Source organism: Oncorhynchus kisutch, linkage group LG29 (assembly GCF_002021735.2).
Source record: "Oncorhynchus kisutch isolate 150728-3 linkage group LG29, Okis_V2, whole genome shotgun sequence".
In the NCBI taxonomy this organism is placed as follows: Eukaryota; Metazoa; Chordata; class Actinopteri; order Salmoniformes; family Salmonidae; genus Oncorhynchus; species Oncorhynchus kisutch.
In genome coordinates, this window is record NC_034202.2 from 12742506 (window position 1) to 12757457 (window position 14952).

Consider the following 14952-nt stretch of genomic DNA (forward strand, 5'->3'; position numbering starts at 1 on the left):
CACGCCAAAAACAGAAGATATCACAAAACAACAACAAAGTGAACGTGAAACAAATAGTGCAAATAGGGTCAAGCTAAACAAAGAACTTTCTCGCTTTCTTTCTCTCCCACCATCCTCCACCTCCTCGGTTTTTGTTTGAGTCCTCGGGGAGCTCTCTGTCTATAATTAACACAAGAAAGAAAACACACACTTCAAAATAACACTGATGCATCTCACACTCCTTTTCTAGCACGTTCAACCAATATCACTGTTTGTTTTACTGAAATTACTTTTCCGTGATGGTGGCATCATACCCTAAAGGTTATAGCGTCTCAGTGTAGTTAGAGTTTCACCTGCAGTAAATGAGACTTAACAGACTGAGTTCCCAGGGGGCCTCAGCATGCATTGCGGTTGTGACTATGAGTCTCTCTCCCTCTCTCTCATGTCCTAACAGACCTGACTTCTCATGGAACAAACCCAGGTAAGCTTTTTGGACCAGGAAAAAACATCCACAACATTACAAATCCAAGCAGAAGCCACAAAACCGTGTTCGAGGTAGAAGAGGTTGCAGTTAACATAACCTGTGTTGTTCAGGTAAAACACTACATGCACTACCTTTCTCTTCAACATTTGTTCACGTACAACTGCTTGAAATGTTAGGGCACCCAAGCTGTTTAAATATTTAACTTTTACCATACTCTGCACAGGCATGACTGGCTAAGAGACAAATGTATGTACAATGCATTTGGAAGTTATTCAGACCCCTTGACTTTTTCTAAATTTTGTTACATTACAGCCTTATTCTAATATTTTTTTTAAATATTTTTAATCCTCCTCGTTTTTAAACATTTCTGCAAATTTATTACAAATAAGAATCAGAAATACCTTATTTACATAAGTATTCAGACCATTTGGTATGGGACTCGCAATTGAGCTCAGGTGCATCCTGTTTCCATTGATGATCATTGAGATGTTTCTAAAACCTGAATGCAGTCCACCTGTGGTAAATTCAATTGATTGGACAGGATTTGGAAAGGCACACACCTGTCCATATAAGATCCCATAGTTGGCAGTGCATGTCAGAACAAAAACCAAGCCATGAGGTCGAAGGAATTGTCCGTAGAGATCCGAGACAGGATGGTGTCGAGGCACAGATCTGGGGAAAGGGTACCAAAAAATGTCTGCAGCATTGAAGGTCCCCAAGAACACAGTGGTCTCCATCATTCTTTAATGGAAGAAGTTTGGAAACACCAAGACTCTTACTAGAGCTGGTCACCCGGCCAATCTGAGAAATCGGGGGACAAGTCTCTGACAGAGCTTGACAGAGCTTGAGAAGATCTGCAGAAAATAATGGGAGAAACTCTCCAAATACAGGTGTGCCAAGCTTGTAGCCTCATACTCCGGAAGACTCGAACTGTAATCGCTGCCAAAGGTGCTTCAACAAAGTACTGAGTAATGAGTCTGAATAATTATTTAAAAGTAATATTTTCGTTTTTGCATTGTCAATATGGGGTATTGTGTATCGATGGATGAGGAAAAAATGTATTTTAGAATAAACATTTTAGAATAAGGCTGTAATGTAGCAAGGGTCTGAATACTTTCCGAATGCACTGTAGATAGGTGACAGTACGGTAGAGTATTAGCAGGACTGTTTGTGTGAAGATAAACAATCCCTGTGGTTCAGATGAATAGGGATCAACCCACTGGGCACAAATTGGTTGAGTCAATGTTCTTTCAATGTAAATTGTTAACGTATTGTGACGTGGAATCTACATGGAATACCTTGAAGTTTAAAAAAGTAATGAACGTAAACTGTTGTTTTATGCGTGAAATTTCAACCACATGTTTATGTTGTCACGGTAACCAAAATTCAACATAGACAAAACTTTTAGAAAATATTTTGAATTTGTACCTTTAAAACAACGTCACATCTTTCATGGTATATCCACGATCAGAAATATAAATAGGCTCTCCTACTGGAGAACTGTTTTATCTAGAACTACACTTTGGTCTCCCATCCAGGGTTTTAACCAAGCCCAGCTTAGCATTGATATTTGTTCCTGGCTATTACCAATGTGCAATCGTGAGAATGCTTTTTGAGAGAGATGTGTTGCTATCATCTACATACACTACCGTTCAAAAGTTTTGGGTCACTTAGAAATGTCCTTGTTTTTGAAAGACATTTTTTGTCCATTAAAATAACATCAAATTGACCAGAAATACAGTGTAGACATTGGTAATGTTGTAAATGACTATTGTAGCTGGAAATGGCAGATTTTTATTGGAATATCTACATAGGCGTACAGAGGACCATTATCAGCAACCTTCACTCCTGTGTTCCAATGGCACATTGTGTTAGCTAATCCAAGTTTATAATTTTAAAAGGTTAATTGATCATTAGAAAACCCTTTTGCAATTATGTTAGCACAGCTGAAAACTGTTGTGCTGATTAAAAAGCAATAAAACTGGCCTTCTTTAGACTAGTTGAGTATCTGGAGCATCAGAACTTGTGGGTTCGATTACAGGCTCAAAATGTCCAGAAACAAAGACCTTTCTTCTGAAACTCGTCAGTCTATTCTTGTTCTGAGAAATGAAGGCTATTCCATGCGAGAAATTGCCAAGAAACTGAAGATCTCGTGCAACGTTGTGTACTACTCCCTTCACAGAACAGAGCAAACTGTCTCTAACCAGAATAGAAAGAGGATTGGGAGGCCCCGGTGCAAAACTGAGCAAGAGGACAAGTACATTAGTGTCTAGTTTGAGAAACAGATGCGTCACCAATCTGCCACTGGCAGCTTCATTAAATAGTACCCGCAAAACACCATTCTCAACATCAACAGTGAAGAGGCGACTCCGGGATGCTGGCCTTATAGGCAGAGTTGCAGAGAAAAAGCCATATCTCAGACTGGCCAATAAAACGAAAAGATTAAGATGGGCAAAAGAACACAGACACTGGACAGAGGATCTCCAGCGAGAAGGCCATTATCCCAGAGTCGTCTCTTCACTGTTGACGTTGAGACTGGTGTTTTACGGGTACTATTTAATGAACCTGCCATTAGCCATTTAAAAATGATAAACTTGGATTAGCTAACACAACGTGCCATTGGATCACAGGAGTGATGCTTGCTGATAATGGGCCTCTGTACGCCTATGTAGATATTCCATTTAAAAAATCTGCAGTTTCCAGCTACAATAGTGATTTACAATGGACAATAGTGATTTAATGGACAAAATGTTTTGCTTTACCTTTAAAAAAAAAGGGACATTTGATCGGTAGTGTATGTTGTTATTTCAATTCAGTCCTGGATTCAACTAAAAAATAGACTATACATATTGGCCTAGGGTTTTAAGCTCTGGTTGATTTCAAAATGTAATGATATTTAGTGATATTGGATTGTGTTTTGTTGTCAACACAACCAAATATGAACATTTGAAGGAGATGTGTCTTCTGCTTGGATAGTTTCATCTGTGCCACTGACTTAGTCTGTCTTTAATTCCAGTTTGTCTATTGATATGTTGGATTCACGTCTCCATCTCAACCAAAAATGAAAGTTAAAGAATAGCACTAAATGAAATCAAACTTTAAAGTGCATTTAATGTTTGATTTGATTTGATTTAGTCCTACTCTTTAACTTTCATTTTTGGAAATACCCAACAAAAGATACATTTCCTTCAAATGTTGATATTTGGTTGCAATGAAAACCAAACACAAATCAATATCACTTTTGAAATAAAATAAATTTAGCCTATTAACTTGTCGACAAGTTAAGAAATTATATGTTGGATTCACGTGTCCAACTCAACCGAAAATAAAAGTTGAAGAATGGGTTTAAGCCAGTGGCTCAGATGGAACTATCCAAGTAGTAGATACATGTCCTTTAAATGTTGATATTTGGTTGACAATATTACTATTGTAATACAGTAAATAGCCTAAAGTTATCTTACAAACTAATGTAATGTTCAATCTTAAAATGAGTAACACATGAATGGCCCGATTTTGAAGTCACTGTAACTATGAATGTCTTCTTATGTAATCGTGTAAAGTGTGCATGTTCAAGATAGCAGGCATAGGTTGTCGCAAGTCTGTGGAGAGCTTCACAATTGCTATGTTATTCTGTGCATCTGCAACGGCATTGATCACTTGCACCATGTATTTTTTATGTAATCCAGGTCATTTGGTTCTGGTATTAGATGAAGCATAGTGATAACACAGTAATCTGTTGTATAAATAAACAAAATATCTGACATTGTATTCCCATTTGAACTTTACTGTGTTTTTAAAGGGTTGAAAGCCCACTGATAGACATTTGGTTGACAACTAAACGAAAGATCAGAGATGGTTTTTCCATCTGCATTTAGATGGTTGAAAGCATAATGATAACACATTGGAAATTCAACAAAATGTTGGCTGTCTTTTTGAGAGCATGAATATTGGTTGCAATATCATTGATTAATGTCTCAACCAAATATTATCCACATTGAAATTATGTGGTGTGCCCAGTGGATGTACCCACAGGGCTCTGGTCAGGGGGGTGTCATTTGGGAAGCACCCTGGGTCCAGACTGGGTCCAGAGGGGAGCAAGGCAGGCTTTGACCAGTAGAGAGGGTGGTGGAGGAGAGGAAAAGGGGATGGTAGAGGAAAAGGAACTAGTGGTACTGGCAGCAGCGTATGCTGAGACAAATGGTCTTGAGAGCCCATATGGGTGGGCAGAGAGAGATTGGTGTGTGTTGGAGACGGGGGCAGATCAACCCCTTATGGGATGTTAACCTACCCCCCAGGTTGCACAGTGGGACAAACTGACCCTCAGTGGTAGTTGACTGTCTGGGGGAGCGCGGCCAGGAACACACACACACACACAAACACACCCCCACCACCACTACCATCATGCTGGCAACGCACACCAACACGACACAAAACAGCACACACAAGATGCATGAGTCAGACAGAAATAGAGAAGTCGTGTGAAGACCAGTTTGTAGACTAATTTCAGGATTATCTTGAGAGGAGAGTTTCTAAAGTACAAATTGCTGCCAGCTAATTACATTTCAAGGTTGTTTTGAGAAGACCATGATGAGTTTAGAATTGTAGAAGTGGAACCAAAAGTGATGCCGCGGAATTGACTGCATTATCTATGAGAAGTATAAAATAAACCAGCTCATCTCATTTCTGGATAATGATGGGGTTATACAATGGATAACAGAGAGCCAAGAGAGAAAAAAAAGCTGACTGCATGTTCTATGAGAAGTATAGAATAAACTAGAGTAGAGTAGAGACATGTGTCCATGAGTAACAGGTCAACAACAAAGATAGTTCACCATATTAGAGGCGGAGAATTGGACTGGATAGATTTAATATGTCAACTAACAGTTATACTATTTTACAACCCACTAGTTGTAATGAGATAAAGAGGAGAAACTCTTGAGTCTCAAATGACACCCTATTCCTTATGGGCCCTGGTCAAAAGTTATGCCCTATATAGGGAATAGGGTGTCATTTGGGACACAGCCAGTGTGTCTCCTGCTAGGGAACGTTGACAGCTAAAGGGCCATGAAATAACCATGAGACAGTTACCATAATGGCATTCACATTACCCAAACCCCCCTGCAAGCTTAGTCTGCATCCCAAATGTCACTCTATTCCCTATATAGTGCACTACTTTTCACCAAGGCCTGTAGGGAATAGGGCGGCAATTGGGAAGCAGTGTTAGTCTTTGTTTGGTTTCTCTGCATATTATCTCCACTATTAGGAAATTAAACCCTGGGATCAGCGTCAAAGTGAAAGCCTCTGTGATATTAAACAATGGATCGTCTTAGATTTGAGGTGAGAGGAATTACTTTGGCTACATGACAGAGTGTCCTGGACAGAAAGCCACCCTATGGTCAAAACTAGTTCACTATGTAGGGAATAGGGTGCCATTTGGAACACTTGTAGATGATCACATCTGATGCAGTGATTTAGGATAAACACAGGATCAGAGACAAATAAGCTTATTGGCCTGTTCCTGAAAGGAGGCTTGAAAGGAAGGAGCGAATAATGAAATGTATACTCAATTTATCCAGAGATTTTACAAGGCACTATGAAATAAACATGAGAGAGTGTTAGAATGTTAATGTGCTTCTGGCTAGGAACACATGGAAAACAGTTGTTCGCGTCAGTGTTGGCACTCGTGTGTGTGTGTGTGTGTGTGTGTGTGTGTGTGTGTGTGTGTGTGTGTGTGTGTGTGTGTGTGTGTGTGTGTGTGTGTGTGTGTGTGTGTGTGTGTGTGTGTGTGTGTGTGTGTGTGTGTGTGTGTGTGTGTGTTCATAAGGTGAAGGGGGTGTTGAAGATGAGGAAAGAAATATGAAATACATGACAGGTGACAAAAGAATGACATGACATGAGGCAGCGTGACATGAGGCAGTGTGATATGGTACACTCCCACTCTCTTGTAACGACGAGAGAGAGAGCTGCAGAGCCCCAAAAAAGAGAGGGAGTAAGTAAGAGTAACAGAGAGAGGAGTAGTAATACACAACATACAGGCACAAAGAAGGAAAAGATAGAGAGAACTACAATAAGACAGGACGGAAGAGAGATCAAATCTTTCCCTACTGTGTGTGAACACTGTCTCCAAAGATGAACTGTTAAACCGATAAATCAAAGATCAGGCCGGGCCTGATCTGAGCCACCCTCATTATCAAAGACTAGCATTGTGTCAAAAGATGCTTAATCTGTGTTTTGGGCTGGTTCTGTTGGAGGAGAGAAAACGTGTGGAGGACTAGCAGTAGCAGAGGCAGTTGCCTGTGAAAAAGCATAGCCATGCATATTCAACAACTACACTGAGAGGAGGGAACGGAAGGAGGGAGCCAAGAGACTGATGCGGGTACTATACCTCTCGCTCTCCCTCTCTCTCTGCATCTCTGTATTTCTTTCTCTCACACACACACAGGCACATACACACACAGGTCTATAGGTCATGCGGCTAGGCTATGTTAGGCTTGTTTGGACCCAATGGGTTTGCTTTTTCTTTGCGTGTTGTGTGCATACTGTACGTGCGTGCATATGGATGTGTATGTTTGTGTTATGAGGTACCCACCACCACTGTGCTGCATGGTGTGCTAGTCGTAGACGTTTGTGTGACAGAGAGACAGAGACACACATTAGAGCAGAACTGCGGTGTCACGCCCTGACTTTAGAGATCCTTTTTACATCTCTATTTTGGTTTGGGCGTGAGTTGGGGTGGGCATTCTATGTTTTGTGTTTCTATGATTTTCTATTTCTATATTTTGGCCAGGTATGGTTCTCAATCAGGGACAGCTGTCTGTCGTTGTCTCTGTGTTTGTGGGAAGTTGACTTTGTTTGATGGCACAAAGCCTTAAGCGTCACGGTTTGTTTTGTATTGTTTATTGTTTTGTCGGCGTCATTTCTTAAATAAAGTAAGATGTACGCTCACCACGCTGCACCTTGGTCCAGTTCTTTTAACGCCCGTGACATGTGGCATCTCAGCATAACGCATTTCCTATGTTCATGCTGCTCAGGATTCTGTAACTGTACAGTATTCGTGGCTCTATCCAGAGTTTCCAAAATAAATGTTCCCATTATAAAATAAAACACCAGCCATTCATACCACTCACTGCTAATGCAGACCCAAATGCTTGTAACTGTCAAATAGTGTAGTTAAGTACAATATTTGAGGCTAAAGCAAATTTATAGGCCAGAAACCTTTAAGGCGCTGAGGCTGGTACCAAAATTAGTTTGAAGATCAACTACATCACAAAGCTTAAACTCACTTTTCTTTCCGTTACTTGTCTTGGTGGACTCTTTAAATGTGTTTTCTAAGGAAAATTAAAAGGCTACAAGTGATCATGGTTTCAAAAGCCTATCGCGTTGCTGACTGTGTCTATCAATTCCTTACGGACTTCGGAATACAATACGGCTTCATACAGATAGAGAACACAGACTAGGGTTTGCATCCAATCTCTTACTGATCACACTGTCAATCCCAGCCTGATTACAAACAATTTATTGATTAATCTAAAGTAGAAAATAAACGCTTGGTAGTCCTGGAATTGAACCGAAAACATCTAATATAAATATGACAGAGAGATGGATAGATGAGAATGTTGATGTGCCCAAAATTGTTGACAGAATGATGAAGAGATGTTTCGTTCATGTGCTGCTGAATATATACGCATGTAATACAATAAAATGTACTTTGATACAAGATTACAACTTACATGCATCGGAACATTTGATAGTCAGCATCTTCATCATGATCTATATCAGCTTTCCTGTTTTGAATTCACATTTATTTAGACACTGCGCAGTTCAATTGCACAGATAATTGCAACAGTTACTAAAAATAGATTCATGCACTATAAAACAATAAAACATGCAGTGAATACTAGATTCCAGCAGAAGCGGCAAACACAGCATTTCAGGGTCTGATGGTCTGAAAAAAATTCACCAGAGAACTGGAGAGCATGATTTGTGTTATCATCTTCTTTTACCCACCCACCCTCCCCTCCCTCCTACCCTCCACTATTTTTTCTCTCTCTCTCTCTCTCTCTCTCTCTCCCTCCCTCTACTTTCCTTCATCTCTCTCCCACCCTTCCTTATCTCTCTCTCCTATATCATTATACCTCTCCATTCCTGTCCCTCTCCCTACCCAACCATCTCTCCCTCCATCTCAACACATCCCCTCGTTCCCTTTCCTCTCCCTTCTTACACTTTCCCTCCCTCCCTCCCTCCTTCCCTCTGCATATGCATTCAGCCAGCCCTGTGCTGATCTGAAATCTTGTGTTGCAGATCTTAGAGGAGAACAATGGGAATTGGGCTAATTTCAGCTGTGTATAATTAATCATAATCATGCACCAGCACTCCTTCAAGACATAACTCACTCTCTCACACACACACAGATATGCACACACACAACTCTCTCACTCGCCCTCTCCCCACCTCTCGCTCTCTCTGCTAATACATTTCAAAGCCAGAAAAACTCTCATCCCTGTGTGTGTGCATTTGTGTGTTGCATGTTGTGTTGCATGTTGCGACATGCAACACAACATGCAACACACAAATGCACACACACAGGGATGAGAGTTTTTCTGGCTTTGAAATGTATTAGCAGAGAGAGCGAGAGGTGGGGAGAGGGCGAGTGAGAGAGTTGTGTGCATATCTGTGTGTGTGTGAGAGAGTGAGTTATGTCTTGAAAATCATAATCTCACATGAACACATTTACAGTGCACTGCAAGACCTGTGCACATAAATCAAGATCCTTCTCAAACAAATGCAAATCAATTGTGAAGAACAACAGCAACAGTCTCTCAACAGAGCAAATTAGCAGCTTGTTCTAAAGTAGATTTACTTTTTACACTGAGTGTAAAAAAAACATTAGGTTCCATGACATACAGTATATCCGAAAAGTATTCAGACAGCTTCCCTTTTTAAACATTTTGTTACGTTACAGCCTTATTCTAAAATGTATAAAATTAATGGTTTTCCTCAATCTACACACAATGCCCCATAACGTAAAAACACGTTTTTAGAAATGTATTAAAAATAAAAAATATACCTTATTTACATAAGTTCAGACCATTTGCTATGAGACTCAAAATTGAGCTCAGGGGCATCCTGTTTCCATTGATCATCCTTGAGATGTTTCTACAACTTGATTGGAGTCCACCTGTGGTAAATTAAATAAATTGGACATGATTTGGAAAGGCACACATCTGTCTATATAAGGTCCAACAGAGCAAAAACCAGAGCCATGAGGTCGAAGGATTATGATACGATTGTGTTGAGGCACAGATCTGGGTAAGGGAACCAAAAATGTCTGCAGCATTGAAGGTCTCCAAGAACACAGTGGCTTCCATCAGTCTTAAATGGAAGACGTTTGGAACCACCAAGACTCTTCCTATAGCTGGCCACCCGGCCAAACTAAACAATCGTGGGGAGAAGGGCCTTGGTCAGGGAGAGCACCAAGAACCCGATGGTCACTCTGCCAGAGCTCCAGAGTTCCTCTGTGGAGTTGGGAGAACCATCTCTGCAGCATTCCACCAATCAGGCCTTTATGGTAGTGGACAGATGGAAGCCACTCATCAGTAAAAGTCACATGACAGCCCTCTTGGAGTTTTCCAAAAGCCACCTAAAGGACTCTTAGACCATAAGAAACAAGATTCTCTGTTCTGATGAAAACCTGACACCATCCCTGCGGTGAAGCATGCTGGTGGCAGCATCAGGCTGTGGGGATATTTTTCAGTGGCAGGGACTGGGAGACTAGTCAGGGTTGAGGGAAAGATGAACGAGCAAAGTACAGAGAGATCCTTCATGAAATCCTGCTCCAGAGCGCTCAGGACCTCAGACTGGGGCGAAGATTCATCTTCCAACAGAAACATGACCCTATGCACACAGCCAATGCAGGAGTAGCTTCGGGACAAGTCTCTGAATGTCCTTGAGTGGCACAATCCGAGCCTGGACTTTAACCCGATCTAACATCTCTGGAGAGACCTGAAAATAGCTGTGCAGTGACAACACCATCCAACCTGACAGAGCTTGAGAGGATCTGCAGAGAAGAATGGGAGAAACTCCCCAAATACAGGTGTGCCAAGCTTGTAGTGCCATAAGCAAGAAGATTCGATAATGTAATCACTGCCAAAGGTGCTTCAACAAAGTACTGAGTAAATGGTCTGAATAGCTGCAACATCGAGAGCATCATGACAGGTTGCATCACCGCCTGGCATGGTAACTGCTCGGCATCTAACTGAAAGGCGCAACAGAGAGTACTGCGAAGCTTCCTGCCATCCTGGACCTACAGTACAGTTGAAGTCGGAAGTTTACATACACTTAGGTTGGAGTTATTAAAACTCGTTTTTCAACCACTCCACAAATTTCTTGTTAACAAACTGTAGTTTTGCAAGTCGGTTAGGACATCTACTTTGTGCATGACGCAAGTAATTTTCCCAACAATTGTTTACAGACAGATTATTTCACTTATTATTCACTGTATCACAACTCCAGTGGGTCAGAAGCTTAGATACACTAAGTTGACTGTGCCTTTAAACAGCTTGGAAAATGTAGACCTCCTCAAGTCTGGTTCATCCTTGGGAGCAATTTCCAAACGTCTGAAGGTACCACATTCATCTGTACAAACAAGGGTACGCAAGTATAAACACCATGGGATCATGCTGCCGTCATATCGCTCAGGAAGGAGACGCGTTCTGTCTCCTACAGATGAACGTACTTTGGTGCGAAAAGTGCAAATCAATCCCTGAACAACGGCAAAGGACCTTGTGAAGATGCTGGAGGAAACAGGTACAAAAGTATTTTAATCCACAGTTAACTTAGTTCTATATCGACATAAACTGAAAGGCCGCTCAGCAAGGAAGAAGCCACTGCTCTAAAACCGCTATAAAAAAAGCCAGACTACGGTTTGAAATAGAACTGTTAACCATCATGACCATTGTTATGTTTGGAGGAAAAAGGGGATGCTTGCAAGCTCAAGAACACCATCCCAACCGTGAAGCACGGGGATGGCAGCATCAGGTTGTGGGGGTGCTTTGCTGCAGGAGGCATCATGAGGAACGAAAATTATGTGGATAGATCGAAGCAACATCAGTCAGGAAGTTAAAGCTTGGTCGTAAATGGGTCTTCCAAATGGACAATGACCTCAAGCATACTTCCAAAGTTGTGGCAAATGGCTTAAGGACAACAGAGTCAAGGTATTGGAGTGGCCATCACAAAGCCCTGACCTCAATCCCATAGAAAATGTATGGGCAGAACTGAAAAAGCATGTGCGAGCAAGGAGGCCTACAAACCTGACTCAGTTACACCAGCTCTGTCAGGAGGGATGGGACAAAATTCACCCAACTTATTGTGGGAAGCTTGTGGAAGGCTTCCGAAACGTTTGACCCAACACAATTGAAAGGCAATGCTACCAAATACGAATTGAGTGTATGTAAACTTCTGACCCATTGGTAATGTGATGAAAGAAATAAAAGCTGAAATAATTTGTTCTCTCTCATTATCTCCACTATCATTCTCTCTACTCTATTCTCTCTATTATTCTGACATTTCACATTCTTAAAATAAATTGGTGATCTTACAGGGAATTTTTACTAGGATAAAAAGTCAGGAATTGTGATAAATGACTTTAAATGTATTTGGCTAAGGTGTATGTAAACTTCCGACTTCAACTGTATATGTTAGGTGGTGTCAGAGGAAAGCCCCAAAATTTGTCAAAGCTATAGTCAACCAAGTCATAGAATGCTTTCTCTGCTACCACACGGCAAGCAGTACCATAGCACCAAGTCTAGGACTAAAAGCCTCCTTAACAGCTTCTACCTCCAAGCCATGAGACTGTGAACAATTAATCAAACTGCCACCGGGTTATTTACATTGACACACCCTCCATTTGTTTTTTACACTGCTGCTACCCGCTTCAGCCCTACCTACATGTACAAATTACCTCTACTAACCTGTGCCCCCGCACATTGACTTGGTACTGGTACCCCCTGTATATAGCCTCGTTATTGTTGTTTTAATCAAGGCACCAGGCAAGACCTAAATTCAGACACAGGAGGCAGATGGTTGGATTCTTACAATGTTTATTCATCCAAAGGGGTAGGCAAGAGAATGGTCGTGGACAGGCAAAAAGGTCCAAACCAGATCAGAGTCCAGGAGGTACAGAGTTGCAGACAGGCTCGAGAATGGTCAGGCAGGTGGGTACAAAGTCCAGAAACAGGCAAGGATCAAAACTGGGAGGACTAGAACAAGGAGAATGCAAAAAGCAGGAGAACGGGAAAAACGCTGGAAGACTTGGAAACATACAAAACGAACTGGCACAGAGAGACAGGAAACACAGGGATAAATACACTGGGGAAAATAAGTGACACCCTGGAGGGGGTGGAGGCAGTCACAAGGACAGGTGAAGCAGATCTAGGCGTGACAATTTTATTGTGTTACTTTTTTATTATTTTACGTTAGTTTATTTGGTCAATGTTTGCTTAACTCGTTCTTGAACTACACTGTTGGTTAAGGGCTTACAAGTAAGAATTTCACGTTAAGGTCTACACATGTTGTATTCGGCACATGTGACAAATTAAGTTTGATTTGATTTGAATAGTTATGTAAATGTGATATTTCTGTTTTTCATTTATTACATTTGCAAAAATGTCTAATAACCTGTTTTTCCTATGTCATTATGGGGTAGTGCATTTTAGAATAAGGCTGTAACGTAGAAAAATGTGGAAAAAGTCAAGGGGTCTAAGTACTTTCCGAATGCACTGTATATACTGACCAGATGAATCTATGTGAAAGCTATGATCCTTTTTGATGTCACCTGTCAAATCCACTTCAATCAGTGTCGACGAAGGGGAGGAGACAGGTTAAAGAAGGATTTTTAATCCTTGAGACAATGAGACATTGATTGTGTACGTATGTCATTCAGAGGGTGAATGGGCAAGACAAAAGATTGAAGTGCCTTTGAATGGGGTATGGTAGTTGGTGCCAGGCGCACTGGATTGAATCTGTCAAGAAACACTCCTGGGTTTTTCACACTCAACAGTTTCCCGTATGTATCAAGAACCGCCCAAGCATTGGAGTCAACATGAGCCAGTATCCCTGTGGAACGCTTTCGATACCTTGTAGTCCATGCCCCCGGCAAATTGAGGCTGTTCTGAGGACAACTCAGTATTATGACGGTGTTCCTAATGTTTTGTACACTCAGTGTATAACTGGTATTTCACTTAAAACAGAACATTTTAAGAGGAACAACAGAACAGAGTAGAACAGTAGCTCGTGATGTGGTTTGGTTGGCACAGGGGACTTCCCCAAAGTTGATTGTAAATATTGTGTCCTTGGCTGGATCAGATCTTGCTCTGAGTTACTGTTAAGGTTTGGACCGCATGATAGACAGTAGAAAGAAAGAAAGAAAGAAAGAAAGAAAGAAAGAAAGAAAGAAAGAAAGAAAGAAAGAAAGAAAGAAAGAAAGAGAGAGATACATTCATTGAATATTCCATCAGATTTTTTCCTCTTCTCCTGCTTGGTCTTACTACTCTCATGCTCCTCGGAAGAACTCAAAGACTCAACCTCCATAAATACAGTATGGCATAAAATTACAAAATGTGTCCCCTCACTACTGCGAGTTGCTCTGGATGAGAGTGTATATGTCAGTTCATAATTTGATCACTCTTTTTATCGCAAAATAGTTTGCTGCGCATCAGGAAATTCAAATGAGCCTTGTGATTTAGATATGTTCACTGTAAACTCCCGGTTTTCCTTCTCTCCGTGCTGGGGCAGTCGAGTCATTCGGACCAGTGCCAGCTATCAAAATCACCCTTCCTCTCTCGCTCGCTCAAATGCTAAAGCACCAGACAGAATATGAGTAAATGTCCTACTGCTGTTGTAGGCATATATAGGTCCTATTACTGCAAAATTTTAAAAAGGTACAAACATTTATTTGAAAGAATTGCAGATATTGGTCTCCACTATCACATACAAGTGTCAAGTGTATCCGAAATGCAGCCTACCATAGCCTATCAAAACTAATTGTGCACATAATATCATATGTAAAGACAAGATTAAATTGAGAATAGGAAGGTAGCCTACGAAATGGAGCACAATGGCGCATGAAAGAGAGCGACTGACTTTAAAATAAACTAATCCAGCATAAAACCCAGCCCATGATTTTTTGGATCTACAGTATATAGGCTGTTATTGAAAAATAGTGTTTCTAGCTAACCTAGAATCCCGGCAGGTATCCTAGTGGTTAGAACATTGGACTTATATATGCATAAATTGGTCACAGATACCTTTTTTTAAAGTAGGGGTGTAGATCAGAAAACCAGTCAGTATCTGGTGTGAACACCATTTGCCTCATGCAGCGCGACACAACTCCTTTGCATTGAGTTGATCAATAATTGTGGCCTGTGGAATGATGTCCCACTCTGCTTCAATTTTTTCCCAAAATTGCTGGATATTGTCGGGAACTGGAAAAC